At 44.3% G+C, this 16,535-nt stretch overlaps 1 long non-coding RNA gene across 1 annotated transcript; it reads left to right on the forward strand.

Annotated features, from left to right (window-relative positions):
* The first annotated feature begins 3,831 nt into the window (after positions 1–3,831).
* On the forward strand, positions 3,832–9,916 carry LOC308575303. The gene is made up of 2 exons (XR_014002747.1): positions 3,832–3,973; positions 8,956–9,916. It is a non-coding gene; the product is annotated as an uncharacterized lncRNA (long non-coding RNA).
* The last annotated feature ends 6,619 nt before the right edge of the window (positions 9,917–16,535 follow it).

The following is a 16,535-nucleotide window of genomic DNA, read 5'->3' on the forward strand; positions in this document are numbered from 1 at the left end:
GCACGTTCTACTGTTGTAACCCTCCCTAGGGCCTAGTGGAGAAGGGGTGGATAAGAAACCCCATTCATTAAGTAATTAATTAGAACGATTGCTCACTTCCTGCTTCAGGCAACAAGGTGACTCACATATGGAAACATCTTGAAGGAACCATAGTAGAAGCTTGACACACTTAGGTTTGTTTTCCTCTCGATACGAGAGAGATAAATTGGAGCAAAAGTTTTGCTGGTTTAGAGGCCAAATAAAAGAAGGCACGTTCCGTTCAGCGTTAGTCGGTTTACACGGGGACAGGAAGAGTTTTGGAAAGGGCCAGTACGATAGGCACTCTTCTGAAATGGATGGCAGAGCCAGTTCTTTATTCCATAAATTGTGTCAGAAAAGAAGGAACATATGCATACATGCAAAGTGTGCCAGAAAAAATGGGACATCCTGGGTTTTTTTATGCACATGATAGCAGTGGCCATTTGGGGTGCCATGCTATTGCGCCATACTCTTGTCAGGAGCCTTAACAACTCTTGCCCTGCAAAAGACTTTGGGTGGCTATACCGCACAAGATCTCACAATGAAAAAGTGCTTTTTCAGGGTGGGATCACAGTGCAGGTCATGTGGACTGACGCAGGAGCTTCTCCTAGGAGATGTGTGTCCTGTCTCTTTATCTGAAAAAGTTGGGCACTATGCACATGCCATATGCAGCAAATACCCTGTGAATAGACAGGGTCTATTCCTGCATTGCAGGTTGTACCACACCCTCCAACATTTCTCTGATGAAAATAGGGACGCCATATTCAATTATTTGTATTTGTATTTGTGTTTGTGTTTGTAATTTTACCTCACTCGTCTGACTGGGTTGCCCCAGCCACAGTGCAGTTTCCAACATACCGTATTTTTTGCTCTATAAGACTCACTTTTCCCCTCCTAAAAAGTAAGAGGAAATGTGTGTGCATCTTATGGAGCGAATGCAGGCTGCGCAGCTATCCCAGAAGCCAGAACAGCAAGAGGGATTGCTGCTTTCACTGCGCAGCAATCCCTCTTGCTGTTCTGGCTAATGAGATTCAGAATATTTTTTTTCTTGTTTTCCTCCTCCAAAAACTAGGTGCATCTTGTGGTCTGGTGCGTCATATAGAGCGAAAAATAAGGTATATAAAAATGTAATAAAACTTTAAACAACTTCCCTATATAGGGCTGCCTTCAGATGTCTTCTAAAGGTTGTCTTCTAAAGGTTGCACAACCCCATACCCTACAACATTTCTGATTCTGTGTCGGTCCCTCAGTTGTGACAATCCCTCCCGACAGTGGTGCAACTGGCTTCTTCACTATCTGGCTTTCTGCAAAATGCTGAAGACACACCTCTTCCACCGGCCCTTTGAGACCTGAGATATGAATTTTCGGGAGCCACCCTATTCCCGTGATTGCAATCTGTTTTAACTGTCTATACTTCTGAATTGTAAGTTCTTGTAAGCTGCTCTGGCACCTGCTGGTGAAGGGCAAGAAATAAATGTAATGATTACAGTAATAACGATAATAAGAGTAGTAGCAGGTTGTGTGTGTGTGTGTGTGTGTGTGTGTGTGTGTGTGTGTTTGTTTGTTTTAAAGAAAAGCTGGGCAAAGACATCTGTTTTTGGAAGTTGAAGTCAGCAATATATAGTTTTGGGGTGCAAGGAGAATCATAAAATCATAGAATTGTAGAGTTGGAAAGGCCATGAGGATCATCTAGTCCAACCCCCTGAAATGTAGAAATATTTTACCCAATGTAGAGATCGCCTAGTTAGCATCGCCTAGGGTACAAAATAGCCTGGTGCTGGCACACTCAGGACCTCAAGTCCCTTGCAAGAGTGGACCAAGCTTAAACTGTTGAGTATAATAGTCCATATCAAATATGTCCATTTCCCCAGTTAGCATCATTTTTTCTAAGCATCTAAGATTGGGCCCTCCAAAACCAGAAGTCCACAATTCATGTAAGAGTCTTTTGTCTCGTATAAAAAGGTAAAGGTAAAGGTACCCCTGCCCGTACGGGCCAGTCTTGACAGACTCTAGGGTTGTGCACTCATCTCACTCTATAGGCCGGGAGCCAGCACTGTCCGCAGACACTTCTGGGTCACGTGGCCAGCGTGACAAAGCTGCTCTGGTGAACCAGAGCCGCACACAGAAACGCCGTTTACCTTCCCGCTATAAAGCGGTACCTATTTATCTACTTGCACTTAGGGGTGCTTTCGAACTGCTAGGTGGGCAGGAGCTGGGACCGAACGACGGGAGCTCACCCCGCCGTGGGGATTTGAACTGCCGACCATGCGATCGGCAAGTCCTAGGCGCTGAGGTTTTATAGGCCTCCACTAACTTAAAGGTATAGGTAAAGGACCTCTGGCAGTTAATTCCAGTCACGAACGACTCTGCAGCGCTCATCTCGCTTTACTGGCCGAGGGAACCAACGTTTTGTCTGCAGACAGTTTTTTCCGGGTCATGCGGCGAGCATGACTAAGCCACTTCTGGCAAAACCAGAGCAGCACACGGAAACGGCGTTTACCTTCCCGCCAGAGCGGTACTTATTTATCTACTTGCACTTTTGATGTGCTCACCCCGTCATGGGGATTCAAACCGCCGACCTTCTGATCGGCAAGTCCTAGGCTCTGTGGTTTAGACCACAGCTCCACCCACGTCCACTAACAGGCCCTCGTTAAGTAGAAGGGAGTGAATTTGCAACAATATTTGCAGAAATAGGGGAAACTGCCTTATAGCAAGTGAGACCTTTGGTCCATCTAGCGCAGTATTGGCCATACTGAGCAGCAGAGGTTTCAGGCAGGGGTCTTTCCCAACCCTACCTGGTGATTGAACCTGGAACCTTCTGAGTGCAAAGCAGGTGTTCTTCCAATGAGCTACATCCCCTAACCCTCTGGAGCAGAATCTTTAGACGTTCATAGGGGTTTAGTTGAAAGGTAGAGATGGTAAGGTCATCCCCAAAACTCTTCTGCTAGTGAATGAAACTGCTGGATCCAGAGTCATTACATGAATGAATATAATTTAAGAATATGAGAAAAGGCATGTTGGATCAGGCCAATGCCCTTCTAGTCGACCATCCTGTTATCACAGTGGTTCCAGTGGCGGAGGAAGGGGGCAGCTCATCCCAGGTGCCATCCCTAAGGGGGGTGATGAGAAGGCACTCAGTGGGCGGCTCGCCCTGCCGCCCCTGGGCACAGCGGCACGAGCCACCACCACCGCCCTGCCGCAGCCATGTGCGGAGGATCCTTCGCTCGCGGCTGCAGCGACGGCAGAGCGATCCTGCCACTGTCAGTACGGCGCTCGAGTGGCTCCGTCGGCAAACCGCCCCATGGCGTGTGTGCACCACTGCTATGTGCTGCGCATGCCTGCGCACCACTGCCACATATGGTGCACATGCATGCACAGCACATAGCACACCATGCATGCAATGTACATACGGTGCACGCGCATGCCCCGCCGGGCAGTTTTCCCCACCCCCCGACACCCCAGACCAGGTGCTAGTTAGCCTTCCTTTGCCTCTGAGTGGTCAACCAGATGTCCCAATAAGAAACCCTCCAGCAGGACCCAAGCGAAAAGGCACTCTCCCCTCCCGTTCCTTCCAGCAACTGATATTCAGAAGCCTTATTAACTCTGATTATGGAGACAGAGCAAAGTCATCATGGCTATGATGAGAGGGGGGAAATATGTTGGAGAGAAAAAACTAACAGGAACATCGATGACAAAGTTCTCATCAGGAATTGCAACAATCTCACCTTCACAAATAAGGAACCTTATAATTAAAAGCCACTACTCCCTTAAAAGTGGAGTAAACATTGTATTAAATCTTGTTTGGGTGGCAATTAATTGCATTGTGTGTGTGTAGTGGGGGGGTGGCTCATATCCTTGATGCTGCCCCCAAAACAGTATAAAAATGCAGGCGACTCAAAACACTCCTAAAATCTTCATCTGATTCCATTGCGGCTTCTCCTTGCTAGATATCAAGGTAAGAGAGTAAGCAGACCAGCTTCTGAGATGCTCCTTGGTGGCTGCTTTTATTTTTACTTGGTTTAGGTCTGGATTCAGAATTAGAGTTGTGCAGCCCATTGATGCTAGGGAATAGCATGACTTAAGGGTAGTAGATGTGTGTGTGTATGTATGTGTGCTCCTGTTGTTTTGTCAGTTACGTATCTATAGGTATCTTAATTTTCTTGATTCAAATATGTTTTTGGAAGCTCAGGTCTCTAACATCTCAATATCTAGCACTGTAGCTAAGTTTGTTTACTTGACCTTGTTTCCTTATCTGATTTCTCCCATTACATATATTTATTCTACTACATCTGCATGGTAGACAGCATAGTGCTTTCCAAATGATGTTGGACTCCCACCACCATCAAGTATCTAAACACAAGAACTGGAAGATAGGAGCAAAGGAGCTACATTACACCAAACCATACCATTGGTCCATCAGATTAGGTTATGTCTACACCTGGGATGGTGAGCCTGTTGCCTTCCAGATGTTGTTGAGGTACAACTCTACTCATCCTTGGCCCAAGGCCCTTCTGGCTGAGGCTGATAGGAGTTGCAGTCCATGAACATCTGGAGGACTTCTTATGGGCTACAGCAGTTCTCAACCTGTGGGTCCCCAGATGTTGTTGGACTACAACTCCCATCATTCCTAGCCAGCATGACCAGTGGTCAGGGATGGTGGGAGTTGTAGTCCAACAACATTTGGGGACCCACAGGTTGAGAACCAATGGGCTACAGGTTTGCTCTGCTCTCCAGTCCTCTTCTACAGAATTCTGGTTTAACCAGGCAAGTGTTGGGAATTAATCCCACAAATGGAGCATGAACAGGCCCAGAATGATGGGATAGATTGGGCTGTGGCCCCTTCTAAGACTGGCCAGGTGGTGATGGCCACCAACTTGGATGACTTTAAAAGAAGTATAGACAAGGTTAAGGAGGATAAGCTACTTCAACTGCTGGTAGCTATATGCCTCTGAATACCATTTGCTGGGAATCACCAGCGGGGAGCATGCTGCTGAGTTTAGCCCCCTTGCAGGCTTCCCATAGACATCTGGTTGGCCACTGTCATGAGCCACATGGAGATATATTGACCAGACTGGTCTGACGGGAAGATGAAAATGGGGAATTGTTGACACTGGACTCTGGTGAAGGGCCCAGTAGGCTGGAGGACATTGATTCAGACCCCAGGAAGGTGACAAGCAGACTGTAAGGACAGAATCCTACCTTGGTGCCATCAGGCACCTCAGATGCTACATCACCTTTTCCTGATGCAGCACCAGAACTATCTCCCATGCCTTCTCCCACTGAGGAGGTTCCTGCAGATAGATTACACAGTGAGACAGCCGAGTCAGTTCCACCTCCATCACCAAGGATATGGAGATGACTGTGCCCAGTTACATGGCTTTCGGTACCACCCACACACCTGACTGTGCCCACCTCACTCTTCAAAAGGAGAGCCATGGGGCGTGTTAAATGTTGGGACAACCGCAGCCCCTGTTGTACCTGTTGAGTGCCGACCAATGTGCCTTTTAACCTGACTTTAACCTGAAGGCCTTTGTCTAAAACAGAGCTGAGATTTTAAGTACTGTATCCACCAATGAGAAAAAGGACAGCCAATGTAAGAATGGGATGCTGGACTAGATAGGTCATTGATCTGATCCAGGTGCAGGACTTTTCTTAAGTGCTTATGAGTAACAGTGAGGTCGGGCTCTTGCCCTCAAGCCCTGCCTGTGGGCTTCCAGGAGGAATCTGATTGGCCTCTTTGAGGATGCCAGATCAGATGGGCCATCTTCTTATATTCTTGATGTGGCTTGAAAGCAGTGCTTTGTTGTGGGGAAAGGAGATAAGGTAAAGACTAGCATGGAGAAGGAGTCAGAGTTGAGGCTGAGAGTGATGCAGTCAAACCCTGGAGTTCTTCTGGTAATATCCATGAACTCGGGTTTTCCCCCCATACAGTTGGAATCTCTTTTGCATTTTTAAAACTAATATCAGATGGCTTTGAACCTTTTCTCTGCACATCCACTGCTTAAAAACACTTATGGGATCCCCGTGGGGGAATGCTGATTTTGACACAACCTTCCATGCCTTCAGTTCATTTCGCCTTCCTTTTTTATGTCCTGATGCACATTGATAAAACACTACAAAAAGCAATTACTGTGAGCAGATTGTCTCATGAGTCTTCTTCTGTAGAGTTTAATCATGTCCGTTCCTGCAGATCAGGAAACCCCTGCACAAAACATCAATCAGATTCATTCCTTTGTAATGAATTATCAAAGCCTGCATGAGTATTGCTTATGTAGGGCAAAGTTGGCACACAGGTATTCAAAGCTGCTAAGGAGAGGGCCTTTTCAGGGATGGCACTCAGCTCTGGAATGCTCTCCCAAATTCTTATGCTTGGGGGTCAAATGTGCCCCCCCCAGATCTCTCTATCTGGTCCTCAGGACATTTTCCAGGCCACAACCTTCATTGGTCCTGTGGTGCACCCTGAGTGTTTTTGTCTAGCTCGAACATGACCTTGAATTCTGATAATGCCACTAATTTGTCTGGTTAGAAAATAAAGAGAGATATTTGAGTCAAATTACATTTCTTGCTTTGCCATTTTTTGCTTCTGGCCCAATGCAACACTGGTTCATGGCCTAGGTTGTCTAGAAGAAAATGTGGTATTCAGCCTGAAAGTTTCCTAGCCCTTGTCTTAAACCTTTAAAACCTTTAAATTATGTTTAAATCTGTTACTATATGGCTTTGTGGTCGTAAGCTTTTGTAAGTATCACCCAATGGCCATTGGAACCTCTCAGATAATGTATTTTTTTTAGGAAGGCAAACGGCAAAAAATAAATAAATTCCAATATATGTAAATAAACATTTCTGCAAATTTTAGCCTAAGATCAATGAATTGGCTCCTGGGTAAGGTAAACATGGCCCTTTTTTAAATCATTGGGGCTCCATCACCAAGTTGAAAATAGTTTTAAGGTTAGAGGGTGTATTTCAATATTTTGCGGATATTCATGGAGCCACCCAGAGAAAGTTTTTAGTGGGTACACACATGGAAAATAAATGGAATGGAAGGCTACAACAAACTGAACATCATATGAAGAATTCTGGAAATGTATGATTATTCCTCCTGCATTGGTTCCACAATGGAAAGAAGACCAGATAATTTCAAAATCTAAGAAGAAAATAGCTGAGAATAATTACGGAAGATCTCTAACCATGTTTCCCTTACTTGCTTTCCTCCTTCGCCTTCTCCTTAGCTGTGATTCCTGCATTGCAGGGAGTTGGTCTACATGACCCTTTTGGGTTCTTCCAACTCTATGGTTCTAATATTCCTGTATGCATCTACCTCCTCTTCTCGCCATACCATGGAGTCTCTACATCAATATTTCAGCTGCCCTTCATCTGAAGGCCTCCCTGATCTTAGCTACCCTACAGAATTGCCTCCAAAACTAGCTAACCCATAGAATCACCACCAAATGGGGCCTGAATTGAATTTCTGTAGGACACTTAGAGCTCTAGGGGATTGCAACAGCATGACTAAAACATTTTGATAAGACTCTGTACATCCTCAAGGAGGTACAGTGGTACCTCGAGTTACAAACGCCTCGGGTTACAAACGCTTCATGTTACAAACTCCACTAACCTGGAAGAGTTACCTCATGTTGAGAACATTTGCCCCCGGATGAGAACATAAATTGTGTGCCGGTGTCACAGCAGCAGCAAGAGGCCTCATTAGCGAAAGCACGCCTCTAGTTAAGAACAGTTTCAGGTTAAGAATGGACCTCTGGAATGAATTAAGTTCATAACTAGAGGTGCCACTGTGCCTCAAATCTATATAGGTCACCTGCCTCCTTGTGTTGCTTCCCAAATGGTTTTTGCTCCCTCTACAAACTCTGTTTTGCACCTCCCTCTGCAATGCTGCTTTGTCTCATTCTACTACTAACACCCACCCATTCTGGAAGTTAGAATGCTGATAGACATTCTATAACTTCACAGCAACTTTGTCGGTGATGGAAGCATCTCAGCATGAAGACAAGCGTGCCCCATATATTTTAGTTTAGTCATAGATTTAGAGGGAAGACACTTATATTTAGATGGAAGGATAGATAAGTCTAGGCATTGCCTTGAATAACAAGGAGTAAAAACAATTTCAAAATTAGACAATGTTTATTTCTGAAACATTTTATTGTCAATGCTTTATATGAAGCAACCCCATGAGGTAGATGAAGTTTAGAGAGTGTGATTAGCCAATACCCACTATTGTAGTTTGGGCAGAAAGTGGATCTGAACCAAAGTTGCCTTGCTGGATAGTGGCTCACCATTGACTGGAAAAACAGCAACAATAAAGTGAAGAAATCAGAGACAAAGTATATTAGTATTGTGTTCAATGGTCATCAGCTTTCCAACTTTTGAAATCTTACCAGGCATTGTCTGTGTAGCTTAATAGCCAACTACGCGGGACACGGGTGGCCCTGTGGGTTAAACAACAGAGCCTAGGACTTGGCAATCAGAAGGTTGGCAGTTCGAATCCCTGTGACGGGGTGAGCTCCCGTTGCTCAGTCTCTGCTCCTGCCAACCTAGCAGTTCGAAAGCACGTCAAAGTGCAAGTAGATAAATAGGTACCGCTCCAGTGCATTTCCGTGCGCTGCTCTGGTTCGCCAGAAGTGGCTTAGTCATGCTGGCCACATGACCCAGAAGCTATAAGCCGGCACCCTCAGCCAATAAAGCAAGATGAGTGCCGCAACTCCAGAGTCAGCCATGACTGGACCTAATGGTCCCTTTACCTTACCTTTCCTCAGCAGCCTTCAGTGTTAGAAACTTTAGTTTTCAAATTTGATATTCCCAAAGGAAGCCCAATTGCTGTCCCCCAAATACTAAATTTTAGATGCTTTAATGAGTGCAAAAAAAAAAAGGTTCCCCATATTTTGACCATCCATGTTTACTCTTTTGCCTGGTGTCTTGTTCCAGCGTCACCTCCATCAGGAAACATTATGTCCGGAAGACACTCATGCCATGCTTCCTGTCCTGCATCTACGGTCAGAATACAGCCACCACCCTTTGTACTGACCATCCCGGGACCTGCTCTTTATTGCCCACACCAGCCTTTGCGCGTTCAACAACACAACCCTTGTGCTCGTGGTGGTGGGAGATATTCTGCCTTTTTCTATGAAGCTCCCTTCGAACTGGAATCAGAGGAGGAACCGGCTTCTGGATATGGTTCAAGCATAGCAATGCTGTACCGCTCTAGGATGGGGCTGCCTTATCCCTCCTGGCTCTAAGTGAGGAACAGAGGAACCCAAGGAAACAACGGAATAGAGAAACATGGATGAGCTATTTTGCATGGACTTCTGGAAGACCCCGCAACCTCAAGTTATGTCAATTAGAACTGTTGAGGGCTAAAACTTCTGAAGTTCAGCTTTAAACATGACAGATCTTCTGATTGTTTGTCGTTTGAAGGATCTTTCTTCTAATTTCACACCCCCAACCATGGCAGATCCATATTAATTATCCATATTAATATTTATGGGCACTAATTCTAAGTTGTTCTTTCATGTTCTTTTACATATATGCTTTCTTAAAAAGAGGTATTTTACCCATACATGATAAGACTGCCCCTTAAGAAAGCACCCCTAAATTCTGAGAACCTAAGTAAACTACTGACCAGTTGTCAACCTCCCTTTTTCAGGCAAAATTCTTGACCAGATCCCGGTGCTCTTGGGGGAGACTATCTTTCTAGATAATAAAATCCTCACACAATCTTATTGGCAATTAAAAGATCCAGTCTACATTCTCATAAATTTACCCCCCTAAATATATACTACAAAGAAACTTGAAAAGAGCAGTTGACCTCATGTTTTGGCATATCTCAATACTATTTGTGTTGGCAATGTTTTAGAAGGGCATGGACCACTTTTAACACACACTTATTCTTAGAAAAGAGATTTTTGGTGATATCCTATCCATGGCTACTCAGAAGTAAGACCCATTGAGATTGGTGAAGCTAGTGTGTATAGAGAATTTCAGACGAAAGCATGTGCTTTCTTCACTATGGTGAAAATGGATTTTGCCCCTCATTTTCATTTGTTGGCCATAAAAATCCGACGCAAAGCCTAAAATTTTGAAAGAGGAAAAAATGAGATTATATTATTAATACTGTCTCTTATAGCTGATTTATGTCTGATTTGTTGTAAAACTTTGTGGTTGAAAGGGTAATCATACCTGTGTATGAGTCATACTATCATACTATGTGTAATCATACCTGCCTGTTCTGTTCTCAGTTCATTTTCAAGAGTCTATGCTATCACTTGCTTACCACATTACTGTATATTAAACCTTGCAATGCATCATAGACGCTTTCATGTGTCTAATAGTGCTTCTTACTTAGCATGGCAAACTACTTAAGAGACTGAGGATGCAATCTTGAAGTGCACGTAAGAAGGAGGAAGTCTCAATGAATACCTAGGATCACAGAATCAGAAATCTGGGTCCCCTGGAAAGAGGTACTTATTATTAAAGCACTCTTGGCACCCTCCGCAAACAAACATCTTCCAGGATTCTTTGGGAGAAGCCGGAAATGTTTAAAATGCTCTGAATGTATAAAGGTAAAAAGGTAAAGGACCCCTGGATGGTTAGGTCCAGTCAAAGGCGGCTATGGGGTGCAGCACTCAGCTTGCTTTTCAGGCCGAGGGAGCCAGCGTTTGTCCACAGAAAGCTTTCCGGATCATGTGGCCAGCATGACCTAACTGCTTCTGGCATAATGGAACACCGTGACAGAAACCAGAGCACACAGAAACGCCGTTTACCTTCCCACCGCAGCGGTACCTATTTATCTACTTGCTCTGGTGTGCTTTCGAACTGCTAGGTTGGCAGGAGCTGGGACAGAGCAACGCGAGCTCACCCCGTCACAGGGATTTGAACTGCCGACCTCCTGATCGGCAAGCCCAAGAGGCTCAGTGGTTTAGACCACAGTGCCACCCGCATCCCATACTGAATGTATAGCGCAGATGAGGCCATTATGTGTTGACCCCCATTTAAAACCACACATCTATCTCTGTGGCTTCGTGTTTCCCAATCAAAAAGTGTCAGTGAAAGCCATTCTGAATCGCTGATCCACAGTCAGCTTTGAGGCTGCATTTTGAATGGCTATTGATTCAGAGGCTGGGACTGTGGTACACATCTGTTGTTTGTTTGAGACAATTATCTGTGAAGGCAGTTTCTATACATACACACCCACCCCTCTCTAATCTTCCATCCAAGAGGCATTATCTGAGTTCGAGGATATTCAGACGAGGCCAAAAAAATTCAAGGAAGATGCAAAGCAGGGCTGTTGAGGATTATGGCCTAGAAAGAGAGTCCCAAGGGCAAGACAGAGAGGTCTGGAGGGATGCATTTGACTCCCAGGTCTACACTAATTCTACCTTTCACACTGCCTCTCCAGAGCTTCTGAAGCAGCTCCATGTTATAAATGATTTCTGCAATTCCATGCAGCTGAAAGTTGGAAGATTCAGGTCAGATAAAAGTAATTCATGCAGTGCATAGTTCAGCTATGGAACTTGTTAACCCCACGAGGCAGGAATGGCCACCAATTTAGATTACTTTGGAAGAGGATTTGACAAAATCATGGAAGAGAAGGCTAGCCCTGGCTACTAACCCAATGGCTATGCTCTGCCTCTGCAGTCAAAGGCAGCAATGCTCCTGAATACCCGTTGCTGTAAACTGCAGGAGGCTAGAGTTGATCTTGTGTTCAGGTCCTGCTTGCCGGTTTCCCACAGGCATCTGATTGCGTGGCGATACCCGCCCCATCCCCAGAAGGAATAAATAAAGACACTGGACACCAGAATTTATGTTAATGGGCGTAAATGGCCACAACTTTATTGATTACAGGTAAGAGCGGTATTGGCCTTAGGCATTGGCCCTAACAGACTATCCGGTCTAACCGGGGAGGGTTAAGCACCAACAGGGGGAGCCCCCCAGATGTACATCCGTAGCCGCTCCCCAAGGGGTTACCTCTCGGGAGCGCGCTTTAGGCCCTAGCCTCCATAGGTTTCGGACGAGGCGACGCCCCCCGGAGTCCTTTAACGAACTACCCTCCAAGCATTGGGGGAGGTGATGGCGATCCTCCCCCCGTCCTCATTTGCATAACAATACCCCGGCCAATGCCTAACCGCCAAAACCCAAGAGTTGTGACGTTTTGCTACGAGGTAGGCGAAAAAACCAAGAGGCTTCAAAATACAGCCAATTAGCCAAATGGAAAAACTCCTACCAGGCCCCTTGCGGCGACCAGCCGAAGCCCATAGCAAAGTCCGAATGCAAGCCTAAAGGGTGGGTGGGTGGGAAACCGCAGCTGCTGCACAGGGAGAAAGGGGCGAGCCCGGGCTGCCCCTTGAGCTTATGTGTCCTCAGTTAGCCCTGCCCCCCCCCCCAGCGGCAGCCGATTGGCTGTCGCTGCCGAAATGAATATTCATGGGATCCCTGAGTTCCCGCGGGGCTGGAGCCAGCCCTGCGAGAGTGTGTATGGGGCGTGCGCCCGCAACCCCCCCCCCGTAGATCGGGAGTGGCTTTGCCACTGTGAGAAAAGGACGTTGGACTGGATGGACCATTGGCCTCATCCAACAGGATCTTCTTATATCTTTATGCTGTTGTTCTTCCTTCAGATTGAAGAACCGGCCATAGCATAGAATCTGCATGGAATGAAACACTGGACTCAGGTGTTGCTTTGAACACCGTGGTTTCATCTTGACGTGGTGTCACCTTAGATAACTCTTGTGGTTGCCTATCTGGTCTAGGCAGCCAGGTGTATGAGCATGATGGTGCTCAGATAGGTGTTCCTTTGAAGTTGCCCAATGATTTTTCTTCCAGGCCTGGATTAACTTCAATGGGATTAATTTCGGGGAGAACCTGAGATCTTAATCTTGCCCAATTTTTGGTGGGGTGGAATTTGGATATGGCTAAGCATCATTCAGGGCTGAATTTATCCTGTTAGATTTATGAGCTGTCGTGATCTTAGATGAACCTGTACATCAGGATAAAAGTTCAGCAGCAACGATTAATCACATCAAATGAACCTTCTTACCAAGCAATTAGGAATTTGAGTTGGGATAATAACTGGAAACGTGGAAATTTGCCATCTGAAATTTGTCATTTGTCATCAGGGCAAGGAACTAGCATGGCCCTGAGACAATTAAGGTTTGCATACCTATAACAGGAGGCCATTTTCAATGCATGACTAATAATTTAATAATGAGTGCAGTGTTGTTGATCTATTGTTGTTGTTTTTAGCATTAGCGTTAGCATTTATTAGCATTGGCATCTGTTAGGCATAGGCTCAGGCTTTCAGAAGGACCATAGTCTCCCTTCCAAACTTGGCCGGGCTCTAAGATCTTCAGGGGAGGCCTTCTTCTCAATCCTGCCTCCGTCACAGGCATGCTTGGTGGGGAAGTGGGACAGGGCCTTCTCTGTGGTGGCTGCTAGACTTTGAACCCCTTTCCAAAAAAGGCTAGACCTAACTATTCTTCTGCCTGTGAAGACTGTTTTATTGTGGGAGGCTTTGAAGAACTGGCTACTTTTAAGGAAAGGGCTTTTAATAGCACTGTGTTCTTTTTAATGCCTTTTTTTAATATATTTGTCTTCATATCATTTTAATTCCATAGATAGTTTCATTACATTTTAAGCATTATATTTTATATATTTTAACTATCTGTGTTTTATCCATGTTTCTTCTAATTTTTGTGAGCTGTCTTGAGCCCCAGTGTAGCACCCTGCTTGTGGTTAACGCTTAGCTGGAATGAAATATTCAACGCAGCAATAGAGAAATTAAAATAATAATTTATTTGTCAGACAAATAAATGAGAGACACATTGGTATATGGTTACCAAAGCTCTGCCACTCCAACCCTGATGGCCAGCACTTATATTCCCTCAGCCCAGCCCCCTTGCTCCTCCTTTGGCTGCCTCTGTCCAATCAGCCTGGTTGAAATTCCTATTGGCTGTTTGCTAGAACCAATCATAAAAGATACACCCATTTCCTATTACAGTGGTGCCTCGCAAGACGAAATTAATTCATTCCGCGAATTTTTTCGTCTAGCGAATTTTTCGTCTTGCGAAGCACGGTTTCCCATAGGAATGCACTGAAAATCAATTAATGCATTCCTATGGTCAAAAAAAGTCCAAACAAAGCCAAATTTGGTACAACAAGAGTTTATTAAGTGCTCTTTAAAGTCACACATACTGTAAAGAGCATTTCAAAATTCAAACCCAGATTTTTTTAAAAAAACAGCAGAGTGGCCCAATGGTCACAGAAAATCATAAAAATGCAGAAAAAAAACCACAAGTTTCCAGATTCTTGCAAACCCCTCCCCAACTGTTCCCCCAGCCACCCAGCACACAGAAATTCAAATCCAGATTTTTTTTTAAAAAAAACAGCAGAGTGGCCCAATGGTCACAGAAAATCATAAAAATGCAGGAAAAAACCCACAAGCTTCCAGATTCTTGCAAACCCCTTCCCAACACCAAGTCCTTGAATTCCAAACACCCCAACCCAAAATCCAACCCCCCCCAAAGGTACTGTTTCTAGGTTAGAGGAGTCTGTAACCTGAAGCGTCTGTAACCTGAAGCATCTGTAACCCGAGGTACTGCTGTATTCACCTACCAGCAAGATAACGAAGAGGGAGCCAGTCTACCTTCTCTAGGAAGGAAGTTCCAAAGTCTGGGAGCAGCCACTGAGAAGACCCTCTGCTACTATTCATTTAAACATATCAGAGCAGATTATATATATATATATATATATATATATATATATATATATATATATATATATGACCATACAATGAGGGGAAACATACTAAAAAGTTATAACCAAAAATCTGCTATTATGGAAAGATGTCTTCTTAATTGCCTGCATACAGGCATTCAGCCAACGTTTACAGCACAAAACATAACAGCACTATATAAACACATAATGCGATATCCATACCATACATAAAAAGAATCAAAACAGTTATATAAATACAATTTGTAACAATAAGCAATACATAGTACCTAATCCACAATGAATATAATGAACACATGCTAAGTAGCAACGTCAAAGGATACACAATAGCACCACAACAATAAACTTGGTGACACTTGTCAGTTGCTGAGTCTTGTAACATTAAGTTATTACCTACTTAACTCGGGAGCAGCTATGCAACATAATGTATATCGAACAACAGCCTCTGGAATAATAAAGGAGGGGAAAATCAACAGTGAGGTATCCAAAGTGCCGAAATGATGTAGAATTGCATCATCTTCTTTCTGTAGAAAACCTAGTCTAAATTTTCACACACCCAAAAAAGGACAGACCATCTCAATTCTCTCCTGGGACCTTTTCTTATCTTTCCCAGTCTCTCACCCCAGGAGAGCAGGTCCTTAGTCTTTAGTTGTTCCGTGGGAATCTCATGGTCATCACTAGTTTTAATGTTTGATTTCTTATTCTCTTTAATATTCTGTGGAAGCTGCCCAGAGTGGCTGGGGAAACCCAGCCAGATGGGTGGGGTATAAATAAATAAATAAATAAATAAATAAATAAATAAATAAATATTATTATTATTATTATTATTTTGAGGGAGGTATTCAGGCAAGAGCCAGAGCTTCAGATCTGTGCCCTTAAAGTGGATTCAAGCACTCTGACTGCATTCACATGGTAGTTTATCCCATTTCCCCAATATTTCCCTAATTGTTTTATCTCCACTTTATATCTGAGTTTTCACGTGGTGCAAAAGCCACTTCTGGAAAACTAATGGAATGGAATGCATGTTTGATGCTCACTTCTGTGTTACTTGACTCCAGAGAAAACAAACCCATTTGCAGGACACTTAGTTCGGAAAATCGTGGGAGCAAAGTGATGAAATTTGGGGTTGTATGCCAGCAGGCAGTTCTTCCCTGCCAATTTCATGGGAGAATATTAGCCATGTCCTTCAAATTGATTTGGGGCCATATCCTGTTTGGATGTTTCCAGATCAGCTTGGGTCATGATAGAGAGGTGCATAGCCCTTGAAAACAACAAATCCCATTATTCATTTATAAATCACTGTTGTTGTTGTTGCTGCTGTTGTTGCTGTTGTTGTTTGGAATTGCTGAGCAACACTGTGATGGGAAGTTCTGCTTCTGCACATGAGTCTGGCAAACCGCTCTAAGCTGAAGCATTCCTTCCTCACCCACCCTAGAATGTTTAGTTCACATTGAGTTCATGAAACATCGTACCCTGACCTGTTCTTAATGCATGGTTGACCACATCTATGGAATGCGATAGTTATGCTCTTTTAAGTTTTGCAATATCAATCACTAGTAATAGTTTAATAAGGAGGTTTTCATACCTGTCCAACCATGTGTTCCCTTTCCCAACCTTTAATCTATTGATGATTAATGCCTATATGCAACCCTTGCATTGTATTTGTGTTAACCAATCATCAGCAAGCACATATGTGGCAATGCTGTAATATTCGATAAAAGGGACTCCCCGAGATATGCTCGAGAGATGCCTCCCATATGACACGTCATTCGTCTGTCGTT

Source organism: Podarcis bocagei (assembly GCF_964188305.1).
Source record: "Podarcis bocagei genome assembly, chromosome: 16".
NCBI classification, from domain to species: Eukaryota; Metazoa; Chordata; class Lepidosauria; order Squamata; family Lacertidae; genus Podarcis; species Podarcis bocagei.